Raw genomic sequence first — 20,711 nt, forward strand, 5'->3', positions numbered from 1 at the left:
GGGGGATACATTCGGGGTGACCCTAGAATATATGTAAACACAATTAATTAAATAAAAAGATTTTTTTAAAAAAGAAAAGAAGTATAGGGGAAAAGGAGCAGCACCTTCCATATCCAGTCCACTTGACACATTCTAGCCTCTCCTGCCTGCTACCACCAGTCCTCACTGGCCCAGTTCTTAACCAAGCAGTAGAGATAAACTGGAGATAGGAGCCTCTGTTCATGTTGTCCTTGCCTCCCACCTAGAACATTTCCCCATTCTCTTGTTTTTTCTAGCTTCCTTAATCCTGTGGGACTCCCACAATGGTGTGATCATTCCCTCTGAACCCTCATAAACCACATCTTACTCACTTTGCATTCCCAGTACTATTGGTTGTGGTCCATGAGACTATCTTTTCAATACACTGTAAATTCCTCACTGGGGTGAACTTCATCTACTTTTCTATATATACGTTGTGTACTGATGATGCAAATTGTCCAGTAAACATTAGCAAGTATTTGACTGCTTGCTCCTGAGAGTTTATTTCACAACAGCTCAATGAGGTAGGCACACAATTACCCCATTTCATAGTTGAAAACACTGAGAAATAAAAAGCGTTGAGTGGTTTTCCCAGGGTCACATGGAAGTTAAAGGGCCAGAATTTGAACCCAAATATTTCCTAATTAAATGATTCTTTACAGAGTCTAAGTATTTAATTAAGTGGTGACTGAAGAAGGAAAGTTAAATACCTTGGGTCTGGCCCTGGCCAGTTAGCTCAGCCAGTTAAGAGCATTGTCCTGAAATGACAAGGTTGTAGATTCAATCCCCAGTCAGGGCACACACAGGAAGCAACCAATGAATGCACTCCTGAATGGAACAAGGAATGAATGCTGCTCTTCACCCTCCTCCCTCTCTCCCTTCCTCTCTTTTTCTTAAAAAAAAAAAAAAATTAAGCCCTGGCTTGATAGCACAATTAGTTAGAACATCGTCTTGGAGCACAGAGATTGCCGGTTCGATTTCCTGTTCAGGGGACACACTGGAGCAGCTTGATGTTCCTGTCTCTCTCTCTCAGCCATAAAAAAAAAAAAACCCAAAAGAAAGGAAAAACACTTTGGGTCTATGTGGACCCTGAAGTGATTGAGAAAATTTTAATTCAGCCCACCCGTCAAACCTCAAAGTTACACAGAGTTTGTGTACAGAATAGACAATAGGACCCAAGGGAGATGGTTTTTTTAAAAAATGTATTTAGGAAGCACCATAGTTACTCTTCATTATTCACACATTGACCTGTTAAAAGGACTTAGGAACACAGAATGAAAAAATAGAGAAAAACAAAATATGAGCCTGTACAGTTTGGACTGCAATGCCAGGCTGGCTCATACTCTTTGAGGAAACTGGGCAGAAACAAGGCACCATACCCGAGAAATAACCAGAACCCACCCCCACACTGCATGACGATGGACAACATACAGCCAGTTGCTCTTCAGCCATCTGCTTCTCATTTCCCACTGGTGAATTTGTGCTTGGATGATCATGTTCAGCTTCTTAGACGATTTCTAAAAATAAGTTGCCACCAAATTCTATTACACAATACACAAGTGTTTACATTCACCTTACGGCCCACAGCCAAATTAAACAACCTTCCTTCTATTACAGGGAAGGAAGGAGGTGCTGAACTCTGCTGCAGGTGCAAAGCATCAAAACTGGCAAAAGGTTCTGATTTCTTCCTCATCATCACCAGTAGGAGCACCCCCAGATGATGAGCTTTTAAAGAATGCCTGCATACTGTGCCAAAAGTAATTGTGATTCCCACTCCATTCAACCAGTAATTACCAGGCTATTCCTAAGGAGCGGGCAGACCTCCTCACTACGTTTATGCTAGCTGCTCCTTAACTCTGAGCGCTCCCAGAAAGCCTGGACCAAGAAAAATACTGGCCTTCCTACATCTGTTAGCTAGGTTCTTTTCTTTCAGACCCCACTCTTCTGTTTACCAGACCCAAATGTCTGGTTTAGCTATCAGACTTGAAGACAACTTCTCTCCTCTCCTGATGGTTATCACTCTGGAGTTTCCAAAGAATATGAATGAAGACTAAATGGCTGATACCCAGGTGGACTAAAGAGAAAATGCCAGCAAAGTATAAGTTAGGTAAGAGAACAATTTTCCTTTGAATCCCAAAATATATCCAAACCAAACGAATACATAATTGCATACACTCTGGAATAGCATTATTAAACAAACACAGGTGATTATGTCATTCAATCCATCAGCAAGGCTTTTGAGAAAAGGAAATTGCTTTAGATAAAGTTTTATTTATTAAAAAATAAACAAAAGAGCCTCAAGGAACTTAGAATTCAGCAGAGGAGATAAAACATGGCTGCAAGTAACTGAAAACTCACACGAAAGGTGCTAAGTCCCATAACAGGGTATGAATAAGATGCTTATCTCCTCCACCTCACCATCTATTCCAGTGTCACGGGAAAGAGTTCAGGAGCTTCTAGAAAGCAGTTCTGCCTTGGGACTAGTTTCCAGGAGCCCAGCTCACTGCACGGTGGTGGTGGCATGGAAGTCCCTGAAGGAGGATGGTGAGCTGGAAAGAGCTGAAGGCCCTCTCCCTCAGATCCTAGTCTCCGAGGATCTTTCATTCACATTATAAAGACAGTCACAATTTACTTATTATAAAATACTACCTGAAGTACAGTGGAAAAGAGGCAATTTTCAAAAGCAAAGAGCAAAATTCTAACATCTTATCATTTTTTAAAGTGTGACTCTTAGAGTCATTTCACAGCACATGTTAGCTCTTGTGCCTATCTTCAAATCTGGACAGACCAGCCACACACACCAGAAATTCAGAGGCTTATCTGGAACCCTGAGGCTGACTTTTATCTTACTCCTGGCCACACTTGGCACTTTTGCCACTGTTCTTTTTTGCATTATCTTTTCCTAATTAAACGTGTTTGTCTGGCTCCTCTAATCTATTGTAAATTCCTTGAGGATAAAGACCACTAATTTGTTTTTGCAATTGTCTCCTCACCTCACCCCCTGACTCTAAATGCCAGCCCTTTGACCCTCAGCAGTTTATAGAAAGCATTGCTCATTAAAAGTAAAAGAAAAAAGCTTTTACTTAGTATTTCTTTATCTCAGTTAATCCTTTAAAAATATCTATTGAAGTAGGCAAAGACAGCATCATTTTAAAGGCTGTTTTTTGCTGGGCAAAGACATCATCTTAGATCTTGTCCATTGTATACAATGCAATGTCAAGTTCTCCTCTCTTCATCTTCCCTTGCAAAACATACACCTCTTGTCCAGGCATCAGGAGTATCAGAAATCATATTGGCGGAACAGATGTTGATAAACAGGTTAAATGGAAATACTACAACTTTTAGACACGAGTTCTAAACAGCCTCTAAAATTCTAATGCATCACTCAAACATGACATATGACCCTTGAAACTAGTAAATTATCACACATATTAAGAAGAATCCATTGGCTTGTGCTAAAGGTAACTTTCCTTTACAGTGATGAGTATGAGGTTGTATCTGTCAACTTGTTAATTATTGAAGGGTGAGTAGGGAGGAGCAGCTTTCAACTGAGACTGAAAGGGAAGTGTCCCGAGCAGCTTTCAACTGAGACTGAAAGGGAAGTGTCCCAGTCTGACCCCATCTCAGGGATAATACCTTCTCATAAAAAGAAATGTACTGGAAGCACATTCTAAATTCAAAGCAATCAGGAAATCCATTATTCCTTTTCCTGTTTCCATTATAGCTGATCTGTATTTTTACTTAGTGTATACATAAAATGGGTGGAACCCAGTTTAAGGGCCTAATGACATTCTTGGAATTTACTGTTGAGTTTCAATATAATCTGATATGATAAGCTCAAGTTTTATTTTTCAACACAGTCCAGGTCAAATTCCATTCTAATGATTTCTTTGGACTTACTGGAATTCCCTGCTTTTTGAGAATTTAGTTATATATGACAGTACTTAAGGTGTGATAACAGTAAAAATTTAAGAAATTTGTTTTTATGAAAATGTTTAAATGTTCTAGTTTAATATGTGCTGTGAAAAAATCTAAAATCTTTGGAGTAATTTTTCCATACAAAACTAAATCTCATCTGCTAATACAGCCCCCTTTTTGGGACTTGATGATAGCTCCAATTAGGCTTGAGGAGCATTTCTTCAATTACACTAGCCTCTCCTATATGGAAAGCATAGGGTGGACTGTCACTAATGTCCCCATTCCTGGCTATTGGTAGTTGATGCTCCAAATCTTGTTGACTTTGCGTATTATTTTCTACATCTTCCTATATATCATAGTTCCAAATATGAACTATATTCTTATATTCTTCATATTATATTCGTATGCAACCAAATACACAAAAAGGTAAACAAAATCATTAAAGCAAATTTTACAAAAGTACTCTCTGCTTTCTCATCCTTCACAGTGTAATTGATTATTAATAGTCTTTCATAATATCGTATCTATTTTTCCCAGTTATTTTATATAGGCTTTTTAAATTCTTAAATTTAAAATAAATAAATAAATAAATAAATAAATTCTTAAATTTTCATTCAATATCATTTTGTGTTCAGGTGTACAGCACAGTACTTAGACAACAGCATAATTTCTAAAGTATCTCCCCTGATATTTCCAGTCCCCCCTGGCAACACAGTTATTACAATATTACTGACTATATTCCCTATGCTGTACTTTACATCCCATGACTATTTTGTAACTACCAATCTGTATTTCTGAATCCCTTCACCTTTTTCATCCACTCTCCTAAACCTCCTCCCCCCACACAGTCTGGCTACCATCAGCTTTTATCTGTACCAATGAGTCTGTTTCTATTTTGTTTGTTCATTTATTTTGTTCTTTAGATTCCACATATAAGTGAAATCATACGGTATTTGTCTTTCTCTGTCTTATTTCACTTAGCATAATACCCTCTAGGTCCATCTATGCTGTTACAAACAGTTCGATTTCATTCTTAATTTTTTCTTTTTATTGAATTTATTGGGGTGATATTGCTTGATTTCATTCCTTTTTATGACCAAATAGTATTCCATTGTATAAATGTGCCACTTCTTTATTCACTTGTGTATTGGTGGGCAACTGAGTTGCTTCCCTATCGTGGCTACTGTAAATAATTTAGCAATGAACATAGGGCTGCGCATATTCTTTCAAATAAGTGTTTTGCATTTTTTTAGATATAGTCCCAGAAGTGGAATCACTGGGTCATAAGGCAGTTCCACTTTTAATTTTTTGAGGAAACTCCATACTGTTTTCCACAGTGGCTGCACCAGTCATTCCCAACAGTAATGCATGCGGATTCCCTTTTCTCCACACCCTCATCAATACTTGTTTGTTCATTTATGGATGATAACAATTCTGACATGGGCAAAGTGAAATCTCACTGTGGTTTTAATTTGCATTTCTCTGATGATTAGTGATGTTGAGCATCTTTTCACATGTCTATTGGCCATCTGTATGTCCTCTTTGGAGAAGTGTCTACTCAGGTCCTCCGCCCAGTTTTTTTTTTTCCACTTTTTTACCTTCAGTCTATGTGCATCTTTTGATTTAGGGTGTGTCTCTTGTAGACAGCATATGTATGGGTCCTGTTTTCTTATTCATGCAGCTACCCTATGTCTTTTATTTTATCGCCCAGTTTTTAATTGGATTGTTGGTTTTTTTGGTGTTGAGTTGTATGAGGTCTTTATAAATTTTGGATATTAATCCTTTATGTGATGTATCATTGGAGAATATCTTCTATTCAGTGGGTGTCTTTTCATTTTGTTGGTTTTCTTTGCTGTGCAAAACCTTTTTAGTTTGATGTGGACCCATTTGTTTATTTTTCCTTTTGTTTCCGTTGCCCAAGGAGATAGGTCAAAAAAAATATTACTAACAGAAATGTCAGAGATTTTACTGTGTACATAGGCATTTCTGTAGTATTTTATCGGCAACTAATACTATATTTTTATAAGATATTACAACTAGCTTAGTCATTATCCCAAGTATTAGCTAACAGAGTTATTCTTAGTTGTTTATTATTAAAATTTACATTGTTCTAACAAGATTTTTTTCTTCTCTTTCCCCCCTTTACAAAAAAAATTACTGGATCAGGGGGCATTTGCAGTGTAATGGCTTTTGTTAAATATTGGCAGCACCCTTCAGGAAATATGTAATAATTTGAATGCTACCAATCATGTGCAAATATTTTCAATTCTACATAGTCATACCAACATTGTAACTTATTTTAATTAATGTTTTAAATCTCAGCTTAACTCATTGTATTCCTTTCATCATTATTATGGCTCATTATTTTTGCACACATTGGTCTTATGTTGTAACAATGATAGGATTTAGCCTTTGGCCATTTATCCAAATAAAGACTAGTTGTGACATTATATATGTGCTTTATACATTCTGGACACAACATGTGTATTTTTGCATATATATATATGTGTGTGTATGTATGTGTGCGTATGTGTATATTCAACAGTTTAAATGCTATGGAGATGTTCACCAGAAACCTATGTACACTTATTGATCAATGTTACCTCATTAAATGTAATTCCTAAATGGGAAAAAGTATAGTTTCACTGCTTCTAATATAATTTCTTAAAACAATTAACCATTTCAAAAACTTCTTTTTATAATTTGGTTAAGTAAATTAGACTAGAGATTTTTAATATCTCCCAGAAATAAACCAAGATATACTTTGCCCTAGATAACACAAATTAAGGATTTACTCTTACTCTTCAATGATCATTTATTATATATATATATATATATATATATATATATATATATATATATATATAGCGAGCAAATCAAAAAAGTTCTTATAAGAAAAATATCAGAAAAATGATATATATTTTTAGATATTTAGTATCTCTACTTCTAAATATTTAAAATTCAAGTTAAACTTTTCCTTCAAAATTCCTTACCTCCTTCACATTAGTCCCCAAATGTGTCTTTGCAATTACTACTTTATAGCTAAGAATGACAATTTTTTAATGGTGGTTAAACATATTAACTTCATTCAACATAGGAAGCAATCAACAACAATGCCACAAATTAGCATCTCTAAGTAGCCACAACTCAACTACTATCCCAGGCAATAAATCACTTTAGGGAAGATAAAGTACGGTGCATGCAAATACTTTTCCTTATTCATGGAGGACCTGACTTACTTAGCAGTTCATTCATTCAAACCACCCACTAGCAAAATGCTTTTTTATCTTGAAAACTCTTGAAATATCGATGCTTCATGAGATACAATGCAAGAAGTTTTTGTTGGTGTCCTTTCCCTCTCTCAGTCCTCTACTGGTTTCTCATCACACTAAAAATAAAACCAGAAGTCACTATAGGTTTTATTTGCCTTGGCCCTAAACATTACCCTCCACTGCCTCAGCTTCAGCCATTTGCACAGTACCTCGAACAAGCTAAAGGAGTTCTGTCTCAGGGCTCCGCACTTACTATTTCTTCTGCCTCGAATGCCTTTCCCAGCATAATTCAACAGATATTGAATAGTTCATGCCTCCACTTCACTTAGATCTGTTTTTTATGGACTAAATGTGTGTGTTCCTCCCAAAATCTGTATAGGGAAATCCTAACTCCTAAAGGGAGGGTATTTAGGAGGCAGGGCCTTTGGGAGGTAATTAGGTATGAGGGTAGACCCCTTAAGAATTGAGATTAGTGCCCTTATCAGAAAAGACATGACAGAGCTTGCTTACTCTCCTGCTGTCCACCATGTGAGGATACAATGGGAAGAGGGCCATCTGCAAGCCAGGAAGTAGACCCTCACCAGACACCACATCTATCAGCACCTTCACAAATGTTTGCTGTTTAGGCAAACCAGCCTGTGGTATATTTATTAGAGCAGCCTGGGCTAAGGCTACTGTTCATGAGTATTCCCCTCAGAGAGGACTTCCCTGACTTTGCTTTCTAAAATAACTCTTCCACCACCACTGCCAGAGTTCTACTCCTTATTCCACTTTATTTTTTCTCTAGAGTACCTCATATTAAATTATACACGTATTTTCCTTTATCATTGGCCTCCCCCAGTAGAAAGGAATAATCCTAATAACAGTACTTAGAACCAGGTTAATAGGCACTCAAACATCTGTGAATTATGAATGAACTAAGGTTTATTACAGTAATCTCCCCTAAGGTTAATTTCAGTAATCTCCCCTTATCTGTGGTTTCGCTTTCCATGGTTTCTGTTACCCAGGGTCAACCACGGTCCTAAACTATTAAATGGAAAATTCCAGAAATAAACAATCCATAAATTTTAAATTGTATCCCCTTCTGAGTAGTGTAACGATATCTTATTCTGTACTGCTCTATCCCATGTGGGATGTGAAGATCTCTTTGTCCAGTGAATCATGCTGTATACGCAACCTCTCCCATTAGTTACTTAGTAGACATCTATCTCAGTTATCAGATCAACTGTTGCAGTGCTGCAGTACTTGTAATCAAGGAACCCCTATTTTACTTTAATAATGCTATACTATGTAATTTTTTATTATATAGTACTATATTGTTATAATTGTTCTACTTCATTATTATTTATTGTTGTTGATCACTTACTGTGCCTCATTTATAAATTAAACTTTGTCAAAGTTATGTATGTGTAGGAAAAAACACATCTGTTGGGTTTGGCACTATCCATGGTTTCAGGCATCCAGTGGAGGCCTCAGAATAGATCTCCCATGTGGAAGTGGGACTACTGTATCTCTTTAGGAGACAGCCTCAGAGGACAAGTCAAGTCATCTTAGGATCAAGGAGAATACATTGTATGTATGGTGGGGTGTCACACCCATTGGTCTACCTTGAATCATAACAGTACCATAGCTAAGAAAGACAGCTCGGCTTAGGAACCTGGCCATGTAGCCTAAAATAACGTACTTACTATGTATGCTCCATAGTTTCCTCACTTATAAAATGATGTCAATAGTATCTGTTCCATGAGTTACTATGAATATTAAACAAGTTAATGCCTGTTTATTGTTGAGACAGTATCTGGAGTAAAGTAAGCACTCAAATAAATATTAATCATCAGCAATGAATGTAATCCCTCTCCTTCCTTCACACAGCTTTCTAAACATAGACTATATTTCCCCAGTATTTCTTATTTTATAATACTCATCTCTCACTCTCTACCCATTTCAGTTACTTCATTCATGTTGTTTTTTTTGTTTTTATGTTGTAATTAACAATATAACAGTGATTTATTTTTATCAAAGAAATACATGTAAAACATAATGTGGCGCCCTGGCTCGATAGGTTGGTTGGTTAGAGCATTGTCCAGAAGGGCAAAGGTTGCTGGTTTGATTCCTAGTCAGGGCACATACAAAAACAGATTGATGTTCCTCTGTCTCCCTTCCTCTCTCTAAAATCAATACAAATAAACATTTTTTTAAAAAAAGTTAATATGGCACTTCAATCCATGTTAACACAATAAATTAAAAAATCTAATTAAAAAAAGTTAATATAACAAATGATATAATGGACTTTGTGAAAACAGCCATTTCTTCTTTTATTTTATTATTTTTTAAAATAATCTTTTTATTTTCCAATTATAGTTCATGTACATTACATTAATTGCAGGTATAACTCTGGCATTTCTTTTCTTTTCAATTAAAGTTTAGTTTCAATATTATTTTGTTTTGTTTTCATGTATACAGCATAAAGGTTAGACAGTTATATACTTCATAAAGTGTTCCCCCCGATATTTCTAGAACCCACTTGGCATCATATACACAGTTATCCCTGTATTACTGACTATACTCCCTATGCTATACTTTACATCCCGTGACTATTTTGTGACTAGCAGGTTGTGCTTCTTAGTCACTTCACCTCTTTCACCCAGACCCTCAATTCCCCTTTCCCCAGCAACCACCAGCAGCTCTCTGTGTCTTTGAGTCTAGAACAGCCATTTCTTGATTTTCCTGTTCCAGCCACTAGTTCCATTCTCCCAAGACAACCAATTACAAAATTTTCTGTTCTGTTGTCTTGGTGGTTATTTCCTTAAATCTTCATAACATGCTTAAGTCTCTTGTTCTTGATTCTTATCAGGGACTTTCCTCCTACTGCTCCCTGGCCTCCACTCAAAGTTTGGTATACTATTGTTTTTTTTTTGTTGTTGTTGTTATTGGTTTTTGTTCTTTTATTAAGTGAGAGGTGGAAGGCAAGGAGGCGGAGACAGACTCCTGCATGTGCCCCAACCAGGATCCACCCAGAAAGCCCCCTACAGGGTGATGCTCTGCCCATCTGGGGCAGTGGCTCCATTGCTCGGCAACTGAGCTATCTCAGCACCTGAGAGGAGGCCATGGAGCCATCCTCAGCGCCCGGGGCCAAATTGCTCGAACCATTCGAGCCATGGCTGCAGGAGGGGAGGAGAAAGAGAGAGAAGGGAGAGGGGGAGGAATAGAGAAGCAGATGGTTGCTTCTCCTTTGTGCCATGACCAGTAATAGAACCTGGACTTCGACACACCAGGCCGACACTCTACCTCTGAGCCAACCAGCCAGGGCCGCTATGTTATTATTTTAAGTTCTCTTTTCATTACCTTTGTAATTTTAAGTACTTAAATCTTCATTTGTGTTTCCAATAATTTTTATAGGCAAAACCAGAGGCAGATTAAGGTCAGGTGAAGCCACAGGCACAGAAAAAAAATATTAGATCCCTTAAAAAAAGAGAGAGAGAGAGACGGGGAAAATAAAAATACATGTTAACCATATTTTTAAATAAATAAAAAATATTATGTATTATTAATGTTAAAACTGCACATATAAAACCAAACAGTGTCATTAGAAAAAAAGTGTAAAGTTGGGGTTTTGCGGGGCCCTTCAGAAGTCAGGGAGCAGGGCATGCACCCAGTGTGCCCGCCATTAAATCCGCCTCTGGGTAAAGCTGTCTCCACTGACAGGCAACATGATTATGTAAAAACATTCTATGATGCTACAGAAGTTGCTAAAATACGTGAGGTTAACAACCCGCCAAAGAACATGTCAGTGGACATGTGTCAGAAGAGGAGCAGGATAAGCCAGAATACCTGCTCCTTGGACTGTAGCTCTCACCACATCCAGAGTCAGCCTGTGCAAATGTATGCAAAGTGCTGTTTAAAAACAACAGGAAGTTCAACCCAGTGAAAGCGGGAGGTAAACTCTGCTCACAATAAGCAATAGTAGTGGAGCTGCCAAAAGATATATTCCTGTCCTCTGAAAGGTTCAAATAGTGAGAACAATATACAACAAGCATTCTGATAAGAATGGTAATTGACAAGAATGGGTTTCGTGGACCATTTTGCTCATTTTATTTTTTTAAATGAGAAATAAGAACATCTTACAAACACATTCTAAGCAAGCATTTTTAATTTGGCTCAGGTATATGAACTGATATACATCCTTATAGAACTTCCAAGTTTTCACTGCTTTCTGCTAAAGGAGAATAAAAGTCATCACAAAGCAGTAGAAGCTGCTAGAGTGTGGAAGGCACTGGTGTTGGAGGCTGGGTGGGAAACACGCGATGGGAGAAGAGGCGGCCTCAGCTCTCAGGACTGCAGTCTGCTGGGAGAGATAAGTGCAGAGCAACCGAAAAGTCAGCTTCGAAGAAAAGCTCCCAAACAGTCCTAAGAGCAAGAACTCTCAAGGGAACAGGTACCTGAGGAATCCGTGTAGGCAAGTGTGGGGGTCAGAGAAGCCTTCCAGAACAGTGACATATGTACAGTGTCAGGAAAGTCTGATGTCATGTCCTTAAACAGAGAAGAAAACGGAAGAAGGTTCCACAAGGAACTATGGAGAAATGGTATTGCAAATGACAGTTGGGAAGTGATGCTGTTCTTGGACATTTTCTCTTCTTAGTTGACAAACTTTTTCACGGAAGTCTCATTTAACCCCATGGCTGTAAGAATCATCAGTGAGAGAACATAACATTCTGTCTCTGTCATGGGCTTGTCTCCTTCCATCCACACTCATACACCTTCCTTCTGGACCCTCCACCTGGATGTCTTGAAAGTATCTGACCCTCGTCCATTCTCACAGCTTGAATCACTGCCCAGAGACCAATGACCGTCACACAGGCAGCGTCTCCATCCTGGACCCCTCTCCATACAGCTGCACTCCACCTGGTTCTCCCATAGGTACAGCAAATGCACGTTCTAAACGGGATGCATCATCACAGCCCCCGCTGTAGTGCCGCAGTACTCTCTCTCTCACCATTCACCAATCTCCAACCACTCGGGCAAAAGGCCAGAGAATCTTCCTCTTCTACTCCTCCCCCTCCCTCAAAATTCATATGAAGTGGTCATCAAGTCCTATAAAATCTTCCTCCTAAATCTCAGATCTGCTCACTTTCCCAAACCCTCACTACCTTAATTTAGGTCTTCACCATCTCTCTTGTAACTGGTCTCCCTGTCTCCAGTCCCTTTCCCTCTCATTCCCCTCCCAAATTATGGTCATCTCCGACATTGCTTATCTAACATACAACTGGAGCTCACCGATTATCCATGAAAATTATTCAGTTGTTGCCTCATTGCCGATAAAAAAATTTTCAAACTCCTTAGCATAGCTGACAAGATGTCCATGGTTTGGCTCCAACATACCCCTCCAGATCAATCTCTTTCCCTCCACATCTATCTTACTCAATATCAGATTACAGAGCCCTAAAATACACTAAGAACCTTTCCAATTTCACGTATTCTTATGTGTTGTGCCCAGTACAGGGTAAAAATTTAGAAATAAACCTGACCAGATTGGGGGGGGGGAGCAGTGGATAGAACATTGGATTGGGATGCAGTGGACCCAGGTTTGAAACCCTGAGGTTGCTGGCTTGAGCACAGGCTTATCCGGCTTAAGCATGGGCTCACCAGCTTGAGCATGGGGTCGCTGGCTTAAGCCCAAAGGTCACTGGCTTGAGCAAGGGCTCACTCACTCTGCTGTAGACCCCTGGTCAAGGCACATATGAGAAAGCAATCAATGAACAACTAAGGAGCTATAACAAAGAATTGATGCTTCTCATCTCTCTCCCTTCCTGTCTGTCCCTATCTGCTCTACTCTCTGTCTCTCTCTCACTGTCTCTGTCACAAAAAAAAAAAAAAAATGGAAATGATAGTTGCTGTCACTACTATACAACTATAAGGTTGATAATCACAACAATGATGATAAATGTCAATTAGGGCCAATTTTGGTTCATGTGCATAGTCTCATGAACCAAACCAGGGCTTTAGATTTCAGGCATGGTAAAGTATCTAAGGATTTGGGGGCATGGTAGGGGCAAAAGTATAACCTCTGGTAGCAGGTAATATAACTGATTAAAGATGGGTAGAGAGGGAAGAATGAAAGCTGTTTGAAGAATGAAACTGCTATAAAAGTTCAAGTAAGAAGTGTTAATGTCGGGAATATAAGTGAGACTAGGGAAGAATATTTTTTAAAAATTCCTCGTGACTTGGTAGCTGCACAGAAACAAGTAAAATATAAAGACTGCTAAAATTTCAAAGTGAGTAAAAATGGGTACCTGATAAAAATGTAAAATTTGGGGCAGGAGATGGATTTAGGTTTTGAAAAGGTGACAATTGTTAATAATAGATTTCATAATAGAGGTAAGTTGGGTTCACAAGGGCAGATGAGTGACTAAGAGAGAGTGAGGCATGAGTTATTACATTGTTCTAAATGTTATGGTCCAAAAACCAAGAGATGGAAAAAAAGACTAAAATTTGACCAAAAACAAGGCTGCCCACTGGGAAAGGAACCTGAGGCATTGGTAAAGCTAGAAGCTAGAAGCTGTTGACATTTTTTTAAAGAAAAGGAAGCTAGGAAGTTAAAGACAGGACAGTTGGACAGTTGTAGCTTAAGAAAATTACTAATTCATTCGTACAACAAAGGTCCACTGACAGGCATCTCTGTGCTGGACACTCGTCTCAGTGCTGCGAGTAAGCGAGTGAACAGAACATGGTCTCTCTGCTGTGGAACTTGACTTTCCAGAGGAGGGGGCAGACAGTGAAGAAACCTATACAAATGTAATATTGGGGAGTGTTGGAGATCATCTCTAAAGCTGCTAGGTGCACCTGTAGGATACTTGATACTCAGATCTGAACTGCTTCCGGGGAGGCCAGTGGCGAGGCCCAGCTCGCTGAAAGAATGGTAACCCCCCTGTGGTTCGTCACCATGCTCTCACCTGGCCCAGAGGAAGGCGGCCAAAAAGAAGAAAGCTGCCAGAACTCCACAGCTGCCCAGAAAGGGATGTGAAGAAAAACAGAGATGCTGTCACAGAACTACAGGTGGCAGCGGAGAACAATGAGGAGGTCAATGGCCAAGAGACCACAGAAGTGGCCTTGCTTACTCGGGAGATAGAGGACTGAGATGAGGACAGCTGCTGCATGAACTGTCACTGGTGTCCTTGCCTCTCACCCCATCAGTCCTGATGTCCACGGTATCAACCTCTCCCTCCCTTCCATGGTCAAAAGCTGCTCACGGGCACCAAACTGGAATGAAGCTCAGGTCGTCGTTATGGTCTCATGGTCTTAAATGGTACTGGAAATCCAAACTGCCCTCTGCTATTGGAAAATGTGAAGTGCTTGTCCCTGAGCACATCAACATCTACCACGTGACTCAGGAGATTCCCCCTCGTGATAAGACACTCTTGTCGGGTGATGGAAGCCAACACAGTGTGGGCCCTGCCGGGGAGGGAGGCTGAGCGGCTGGCTCATGATGATGTGGTGTGAGAAGCTCTCAGAGCTCAATGAGCCTCTGGAGGAGTTGATGCTGACAAGGCGAAGGCAAGGGCCTCCTGGATCCTGCATGACTGGGCTTCACACCTGCCATGGAGTGCAAGAAACAAAAGACTTTGGCGGGCCCTGGGGTATGAGGTTTACTCCCACTAGAGCCCTTTTCATTCGGCCCTTCATGGTGCTCCTGGACGAGCCCAGCAACCACCTGTACCTCAACGCTTGTGTGTGGTTGGAAGAGGAACTAAAGGCTTTTAAACACATTCTGGTCTTCATCTCCCATTCCCGGGACATTCTGAATGGTGTCTGTATCAACATCATTCACATGCACAAAGGAAACTGCAGTACGATGGGTAATTATGATCAGTATATAGGGACACAGTTGGAGCTGGAGGAGAACCAGATGCAGAGGTTTCACTGGGAGCAAGATCAGATTGCGCACATGAAGAACTACATTGCTAGGTTTGGTCACGGCAGAGCTAAGCTGGCCCAGCAGGCCCTGAGCAAGGAGAATGCAGAAAATGATGGCATTGGGATGAATAGAAAGGCTGTGAGTGACAAGACATTATCATTTTATTTCCCACCACATGGCAAGATCTCTTCACTCGTCATTGCAGTATAGAATGTGAGCTTCAATTATACAAATGAGGGGCCTTGCATCTATAGCAATCTAGAATTTGGAATTGGCTCTTCTGAAGCTCCTAACTGGAGAGCTACTACCACCCACAGAGGGGATGATCCGAAAACACTCTCATGGGGCATTATCATCAGCATTTACAAGAGCAGCTGGACTTAAACCTCTTGTCTTTGTAGTAGTAGATAAAGTGCTGCCCAGAGATCAAGGAGAAAAAGAAATGAGGAAGACCATTAGGCAATATGGTCTCAATGGGAAACAGCCAGTGAGTCAGATCTGGAGCCTGTCTGAAGGGCAGAAGTGACACATGCTCTTCCCGGACAAGCCTACCAATCACCTGGATATTGAGACCATCAACACCCTAGCAGATGCCATCAATGAGTCTGAAGGTGATATGATGCTGGTCAGCCATGATTTCAGACTCATTCAACAGGCAGCACAAGAAATCTGGGTCTGTGAGAAGCGGACAATCCCTAAGTGGCCTGGAGACATCATGGCCTATGAGGAGTATCTCAAGTCCAGGCTGATGGGTGAGAAGCCCCAGCTCACCAGAAGGAACCACAAGGTGAAGGCCCCTGGGGCCACACTCCGCATTGCTGTACTACCTCTCTCCAGCCCCTCCCCCTCCCCTGCCTGCCTTAGCTGCACCCTGTAGCCCTATCTACAGCTGGACAGCACCTGCCCATTTCCTCCCCTTCCAATTATTTTTGTCCATGTCTGGATTCAGTTGGCTGTTCCTGCCAACCCTTGCTGGTTCCAGACAGCCAGTAATGCAGACAGAGGAACCTAAGGGTTAGCCCAGGGGCCCACACCTAACTGGCCCATGAAGGAGTTTAGGATCCTGGTTTTCTGGGTTTTGATGATATTGGAGGAATATCCCCCAGTCCACTGCGCCCATTTATTTCTGCTCCTGGTTTGGATCTCTGGATCAGGGCCTTAGTCCTGATCAGTTTTTAAATAATTATTTAACAGTATAACTTTTAGACCTGCGTGACATCTACAAAGCATCCAATAAAGAAAAAAGCAATAAATAAATAAATATATACATAAGTAAGAGGTAAAATGAAATGTTTCCAGAAGTCCTCTGCCATACGCAGAAAGTGACTATTTCCTACATAACGTTTGCACAAAACGAAATGCTGCATCATGTTTACATTATAAATTGCCACATAGGAGAGGGAGTTTCTGAGAGACTACAGAGCTAAATAACGAAGCCCAACTGTACACAAAGCTTAAGAGCTGAATTTCCATTCTGTTTTCTACAAACCATAAACAAAAGTTATGTTTCTCTCTTAATCTTAAGTAGGAGAAACTGATTTCCCATTTACTCCATTTTCTATAAATTTTCACCATTCTGTTTAAACTACACGTCTTGGGGAAAACAATAAAAGGGCATCGTTTAAATACAGTTTGCCAAAACAAAACTGCTATTGCAGGGGTTTTTTTTGTTTCCATAAAATGAATTCATAAGCCTATGAACAGTCTGGTTCACATCACTCCTTAACAATAAGTAAAAATTTTCCTATTCACTCTTCTTGTTTTACTGTGGGTATAAAGTGTGTTTTCCAATGGAAGATGGACATCAGGAAACTTGGGACAATTTTCTTTGCAATTTTTCCAGTGGAAAGAGAAATACCTTTGATAATCTATAACCTTATAACATCTTAATAAATAAAACATTAATAATGGAACTGTCATTATTACCAATCACCCATAAATTACCATTCTGTTTAAATTAAATGAAAAAGTCTATGAAAGTGTGCTTGAGACCATAATGTAGTAAATACATAAATATTTCAGAAAAAAAAAGAAACTATGAATAAATAACTCAGTCTAAAAAGGTAGAACTGCCTGACCTGCGGTGGCGCAGTGGATAAAGCGTCAACCTGGAAACACTGAGGTTGCCGGTTCAAAACCCTGGCTTGTCTGGTCAAGGCACATATGGGAGTTGATGCTTCCTGCTCCTCCCCTTTCTCTCTCTCTCTCTCTCTCTCTCCCCTCTCTAAAAAAAATAAATAAATAAAAAATAAAAAAATAAAAATAAAAAGGTTGCACTTTATTTACCCAAATAACCCAAAATCTGGACACAGGAAAATATGCTGTTTATTGATCAGTGAAGTAAGCGAACAAAGAAGACCTAAAGTTTGCTTGTTTTACAGATAGAACTCATAAGGCCCTCTCTCAAAGACTGCTTTTTTGCCTTTTTTTTAAAAAAATTCCAATCTCAATGCATAATATAAGTCCATTTGGGAAACACATTTCCAATATGTTCCAACATGGGTGTTATGTGGCTCCCAAAGTCACAACAGATTCTCAAAAGCAAACAGTGAGTAAGGGGCTATCACTGCTGAGCCACAGAAACAGCACCCCAGCCCCTGGAAATACCCGTGAATGGATAACAAACCTATCACTTTATCAGAGCAAAAAAAGACACTCCGTTCTGAATAATCCTTTTTTTTTTTTTCAAAGGGAAGGTTGTGACAACTTTAGGGAAATTTTCTATACAAAAATTATATATATAATATATAATAAATTTTGACACCTAAAGGGGCAAGCAAACCCTTCATAATTAGGTAATTTATTCTAGAAGTTAAAGCTTGCCCCCAAGTTCTGAGTAGCCAAGAGTTCCATGTTTTAAACTCCTTTCATTTAGTGCTTGACGGGCCAATTAAAACGGGCAGGCTTGATGTCTCGATGTATTTCAGGCAGGAAAGAAAAACTGTTGCCCAGTTGTTCTTGATATATTTTGAAAGTAAGGATGTTTTTCCTAGAGTATTTAGGTTCTTGTTAAACTAAATTAGTATGAACTTTAGGGTGAGAGTTATAGGAAAAAAAAATATAGACATACCCCAGTTTAGGGGCCATATTTCAACACCTTAGCTTATTTATCCTGGGTAACAGACAAGGTGGCCTTAGGAGTTGCTTTCTCCCAACTCTACAAATTTCACAATGCTTTTTTGACAGAAATTCAAACTTCACAAGGAGAGCTTTGTGGAGTTGTATCACAACCCTCCATGAACCCACCGGGGTGGAAAGAACCCCGGATGAGGAGTCACGGTCAGCACTGCCGCAAGGGCACACCTCTGGCCCGAGCTTCTGCACAAGCAGCACTGGAGGGGATCGCAGATCAGAGTCGTGCTCTCCAGAGTATAGGCCTCTGCCCATCAGTGGGGAGTATAATCCACCTGGTGGATCATGACTGGTGTTCGGTAGCAGTTAGAGGCAGGAGGGAATATATCAGAACATACCAGAGCATACTTCCTGTAGTAGTTAAGTACTATTCTAGGAAACCTTTATTTTAAATATAATTATATGTCTATGTCTGTACTGGGTTACAGTGTATAATGTACTCCTTAAAGAACAATGGCTTAGTGATAAAGAGTTGTTCTATTTAGTGAATGTTTGTGTGCCTCCAAAGTGGAAAGCCTAACTCCCAAAGTGATGGTATTAGGAGGTGGGGTCTTTGAGAGGTAATTATTTAGATCATGGGGGTGGAATTCTTATGAATGGAATCATGCCCTTATAAAAGGGTCCCCAGAGAGCTGTCCTGCCCTCTTTCCCACCACATGAGGATAAAATGAAAAGTTGGCAGTCTGCACCAAGAAGAGGGCTCTCATCACTACCTGACCAGGTTAGCACCCTGATCTCCAGCCTCCGAAAGTGTGAAAAATACATTTTGGTTGTTTATAAGCAACCCAGTCTACAATACTTTGTTACAGCAGCCTGAACTGACTAAGCAGTTTGCTACTTCTCTTTTGTTTACAGTTCAAGTGACAATAAGTGACTGAAAGAGCCATGTGCAAAGATTAAATGCAAGCTTAGCTTAGGCCAACTTATATTAACTGGTTTCTGCAGTGGTTTTCAACCATTTTACACTTGGGGACCAGTAAAAATAGGATAATTATTTCAGGGACCACTAAGGCAGAAATCACCCCGAGCATAAGCAAATTCGACTAAGATCATTGGCTTTTGCAAACAGACACAAAATTTCTGGTGGACCAGTCCACAAATTGAAAAACACTGTTTTTTATTTCATCCTAAAGATACCTAGAACATCAAAGCTAATGCTTTAGCATCCAACTAACTCCTTCCTCAACAACTGCTTTTCTCTTATCTACTGAGCAGTCTTGGGTTCCTGTTGAATGAGTGAGTGTACCTCAAAGATTCCCAGGGCACTCTGAAAATCTGGGTTGGGCAGGTCCTAGGATCTCACTGAAGTTTTCATTCTGTGCCTGTGAGAGCAGCTGACTATGGCTACCACTATGGATCTAACTGTACTCTAGGAGAGCAAGAGCATCGGGATAGGGTGACGTTTGGAAGAGGAAGTCCTCAGAGGTTATGTAAGAGTTCAAAAGGCCACCAACCCAGATAGGCCCAGAGGCCAGAATCTGTCTGCTTCCGAGAAGCTTTGGCTGGGTGTGGGAGGTAAGGATCTGACCAACAGAGTCTAGGGGTCTCTCCAGCCATCTCAATTGCTCTGGCTGCAGTATGGATGACGAATTACAGGAGGGCCAGAATGGACTCAGGAACCAGGGAGGCTATGGCTAGAATCCAGCAGAAAGGTGAAAAGCTGGACAAAGAATTAGCAGAAACGAGAAGCAGATGGATGGAGAAGATATGCAGGAAGTAAAATCAATAGAAATGGGTGATGGATTCCATGTAGTAGATGAAAAGGATGGGGTCAAGGACAGCCCCTAGGTCTCTGCCTTGTGCCAGGTGGTGGCTGTGGAGCCATCACAGAGCTAGGCCACACTGCAAGAGGAGCAAGTATGGAGAGAAAAGACCATGCTTCTGGTCTTGGGCATGTAGAATTTGAGGTGCCTTTGAGACATCAAGTGTAAGGTCAATTACATAATCTAGAGCTCATATGTAGAAATTTTAGGTTTGCTTATGTTCTCTTTTTTTAAAATTCTTCTTCCAAAACTACATTTTGAGGTGCGGCTGCATGAAGCAGACAAAAAAATGTGGACTTTAAAATCGTAAGTTCCGTGGTTGAAACCATCCCTTAATGGCTCTGTGCTCATGATCATGTAGCTCACCTGACTTGGTTTCCATTTCCTCCTCTATCATCCAGGAACATGGAGAAACAGAAATAAATGGCACTTGAGAAATGCCAGAATAGTGTTAGTTCTCAGAAAAGTGAAGCCAGAACCACGTTCATAACTTCTGTACAGCACCTGGTACCGTCCCGGCCAAGGGCCCCATCCATATCTAGTATATTAAACGGACCTGAACTGTCAGTAAACCACCGTTTCCTCTTGCAAGTAAACCACTAGCTCTCGAAATCATTTTTCCACTTGGCATTCTATTGAAGTGATACCCAAACATAGATTATGCACAGAACATGCCTGACCTTCATAACCACATAA

General features: G+C 40.0%; 1 protein-coding gene and 1 pseudogene across 1 annotated transcript in view; one reads left to right on the forward strand and one right to left on the reverse strand.

Moving 5' to 3' along the window:
• Window positions 1-20,711, reverse strand: part of PIP5K1B (phosphatidylinositol-4-phosphate 5-kinase type 1 beta) — a 388,154-nt gene that overhangs the window by 359,801 nt on the left and 7,642 nt on the right. The window lies entirely within an intron of this gene.
• Window positions 14,153-15,997, forward strand: LOC136391352 (ATP-binding cassette sub-family F member 2 pseudogene; annotated as a pseudogene).

The sequence above is a fragment of the Saccopteryx leptura genome, chromosome 2 (assembly GCF_036850995.1).
Source record: "Saccopteryx leptura isolate mSacLep1 chromosome 2, mSacLep1_pri_phased_curated, whole genome shotgun sequence".
NCBI classification, from domain to species: Eukaryota; Metazoa; Chordata; class Mammalia; order Chiroptera; family Emballonuridae; genus Saccopteryx; species Saccopteryx leptura.